The sequence below is a fragment of the Neomonachus schauinslandi genome, chromosome 16 (assembly GCF_002201575.2).
Source record: "Neomonachus schauinslandi chromosome 16, ASM220157v2, whole genome shotgun sequence".
NCBI classification, from domain to species: Eukaryota; Metazoa; Chordata; class Mammalia; order Carnivora; family Phocidae; genus Neomonachus; species Neomonachus schauinslandi.
The window spans coordinates 46,661,919-46,665,872 of NC_058418.1; positions in this window are offsets into that span (position 1 = coordinate 46,661,919).

Genomic DNA, 3,954 nt, shown 5'->3' on the forward strand with positions numbered 1-3,954 from the left:
CAGATCCTAAGCCTGTATTTTTAAAAATTAAAATATTCTTCTCTTAGTGTGATTTTAGAATCAGTGCCCCTTCTCACTACCCTTCCAGAAAAATCACAGCTTCTGCAGCAAGTCTATGCCTGGATGACAACTAACCCACAAAATTGCAAGAAGATGCCCCCTCCCCTCACTCTTGCTGAACCATGGGTATCAGGACCAGCCTGTTCCTCTAAGAATATAGAATTAACACCTTTCATCTAACAACTGTTTCTGTTCTGGAGAATAATACAGGCTCTTTCTGGCAGTTTGGCTTCTCTCCAGGGAGAAGGCTTGGTGAGGTAGAGCGAACATATGGTGTCGACATTCAGAGGGATCTGGGTTTAATCCTCTCTTTGCTATACTCTGCTAACTTTGTCTCTTTTTTTTTTTACATTAAAAATATAATATTCATTACAAAAATAATTCACACAATTCATAAGTATATAAAGTACATGGAAGGTCTTCCTGCAATATCTCATATGTATTTATAACTTGTCATAAAATGGGTAAAGGGAATCATAGAAGGAAACCTGCCCCCTTTGGACCACTTTTCTTGTCTCCCAGGCTTTGTCTCCACAGCTCTTCCTGTGAAACCTGTTTCCATGAACCACCACACTGAAGACCATTCAAGGGAAGTTCTTAGCTTTCTTTGCTATGAAGGATGACTAAACTTTAAGACTTGAGCATACTTAAAAAACTTTTTAAATATCAAAGTCACCTTAACCAAGTGATCAAAATTAACATCACCAGTGTATACTTATGTAAATACATGATTGAATAAACTAATAAATGGGAAAGAGACAAATCTCCCACATAGAAAAATTCCAAATAATTTATGTAACTACTCTGCCCTCAAGGAGTGGGGAGCATGGCTCCCCACACCTTAGATGTGTGTAGTGACTTCCTTTCAAAGAGGAAGGTATGGAAAGGGAGAAAGTAATATTACAGTGGAAAAACCTGACAAACACTACCTCTTGCCAGATCATGACTGATGTCATGTTGATTATATGTGCCTTTGGTATGATGTGATGAAAATGAAAATTTACCTCTGTGGTCTTTATTTTTATTTATTTATTTGAAAGAGAAGGGAGGCAGAGAGAGAGGGAGAGACATCCTCAGACTCCCCGCAGAGCCTGGAGCCCGACGGGATACAGTGCTAGACGAAGGGCTCCATCCCAGGACACTGAGATCATGACCTGAGTCAAAACCAAGAGCTGGATGCCCAAATGACGGAGTCACCCAGGTGCCCCAATTTATTTTTTAAGGATTTTATTTTTAAGTAATCCCTACATCCCACATGGGGCTCGAACTCAGGCACCCCTGTGGTCTTCCTTTAGACTTCCATGTTAGACTTTAAAGCAAGAAATAGGTTGTTGTTGTTGTTTTTAAGTAAGCTCCACTCTGAGCGTCGAGCCCAACTCAGGGCTCGAACTCACAACTGTGAGATCAAGATCTGAGCTGAGATCAAAAGTTGGATGCTCAACTGACTGAGCCACCCAGGTGCCCTAAGAACTATTCATTATATGAATCTACTGAAATTTGGATTGTTTTTATTCTTGTCTTTAAAATGAGAATATAATTAGGATTTATTTAAGGTTTTATATTTAAGTAATCTCTACACCCAACATGGGGCTTGAACTCATGATTCCTGAGACCAAGAGTCATGTAGTCCACTAACTGAGCCAGCCAGGCACCCTTAAGAGTATAATTAGGATTTTATTTTGTTTTATTTTTTAAAAGATTTTATTTATTTCAGAGAGAGAGAGCAAACAAGAGAGCACGAAATGGGGAGCAGCAGAGAGAGAAGCAGACTCCCCACTGAGCACAGAGCCCGACGTGGGGCTCGATCCAAGGACCCCAGGATCATGACCTGAGCCGAAGGCAGACACTTAACCAACTGAACCACCCAGGTGCCCCTAATTAGGATTTTAATCTAGGATTCCCATTTGACTTTATCTCAATGACTGCCTTCCTCTTTTCTAAAATTTCTAATGTTTATTATTTTGTTTTATGCTGGTGAATTGTCTAAAAACAGAACCCTGATTAGTAGTTTGCTGACTTCGGTGGTAAACACTCCCAGCACCCGTGACTTAACAGCCAGCTTCTGTTGAGTTTCAGCACGCCACTGCTTTTGTCTAAATCTACTCAATAGTTTTGTGCTCTTTTCTAGTGAAATGCATTTTTTTTCTTTAAACATTCAAACATACTTAAAGCCTTTTATCAGGCTATTCCATAAAAGTAGTTTTATCTGGGGTGAATTCGATCTTGTTTGCACTCTTTCTTAGCATAGATTTCTTCCCCCTGACAATCCACAGGTGGGTGTAGCAGTTGGCTCCACCCAGCTCCTGCCCTTTTGACTTTTATTCTAGAACCAGGTCTGCTGACATTCAGTAATCTGGGGATATCACAGAACAAGCAGAGTCAACAGGATTGTGTCAACTGCTTGTTCCAAGAGGGGGTGGGTGGTCCAAGTCCTTCCACTGCCTTCATGGGTCTGGGTCTTAATAAGTCTCCCAGCAAGCCAGCGTGCAGGTCAAGTTCCAGTCCAGCTCCCTCCCAGCAGCACACCTGGCTTTGGTTCCGGTCTTGTATGCGGTGCTTCCAGTGTCCTCTACTCCACAGGACCCAACAGCCGGTAGCTACTGTTTCTGGACCGGAGCCCAGCAAGCTTTTGGCTTCAGCCCTGCCTCAGCACTTGGCATTTTTACCCCGTTGCTGGTCCACAGAAACATTCACCTTGTTTTTGGGTCAGGCGGGGTGGTGTTTCTGGTTTTTACCTTTCCTGTATCACTGCTGTTTTGGGGACAAAGTGGGTATCACTGAACTGGAATGCTGGTGCCCCACCTGGCCTCCTCCATCTCCTCCCCTTGCCCTGTCTCCCTTCAGTACTTCTCCCCCCTTCTTGTCCCCCATCTCTCTGCAATCTGGCTCCCCTTCTTGCCCACCTTTCTTCTCCGAACCCCTCTCCCACCTTGAGCTTGCATCCACCCCTCACACGCTTGCAGGCACTCTCTTGCACCTGGCCACACCTGCGGGGACACCCAGCCTTTCATTCACTCACATCGGTTCCCAATGGACCCTTTGTATTCTCACTCCCTGGGGGGCATGGACTCCAGCCCACACCCAAGCTCTGCCACCCACTCACTCTTGACACAACCATAATAATCACTTGCAGCAAGTAAGCAGGGAAAAACATTTAAAGATCTACAAGAATTTAGATAATTTACTCCCCAAGAATTGCCACTACAGGAAACATGAATAATTAATTTATAATACTGGAATGAGTACAGGATAAATTGGGGTTTATGACACTGGGATGAGGAAAACTTTTCTAGCCATGACATAAATCCAGGTTTCTTAAAAATGAAATCCGAGTAACATTAAAATTAAACTTTCGTGTAATGTCATGAAAAATGAATTTGTAAAGACAAACTAGGAAAACATCCGCCACTTAAGATAAAGTCTAATTTCCTTAAAATAGTGGTGGCTTAAAATCATTAAGGACTGATAATCCAATAGTAAAATGATGAGGCAAGAATGGGCAGCACCCCGAAAGACAAAATACAAATATCCAATAAACTGAAAATTTGCCAACGCTCACTAAATACAAAATGCAATGATGCCATTTATTTTTTGCTACTCAAACTGGCAAATTTGTAAAAACTGGTAATATAGAGGATTGGCAAGCAGGAAAGAAAATAGGTATTTTTGTGTCACATATAATAATGTAAATTGGTAAAAACTTTTTGGCAGGGTAAACTGGGAACGGATTAAAATCATAAAGGTCTCCGGGGTGCCTGGGTGGCTCAGTTGTTAAGCATCTGCCTTCGGCTCAGGTCATGATCCCAGGGTCCTGGGATCGAGCCCTGCATCGGGCTCCCTGCTCCGCGGGAGGCCTGCTTCTCCCTCTCCCACTCCCCCTGCTTGTGTTCCCTC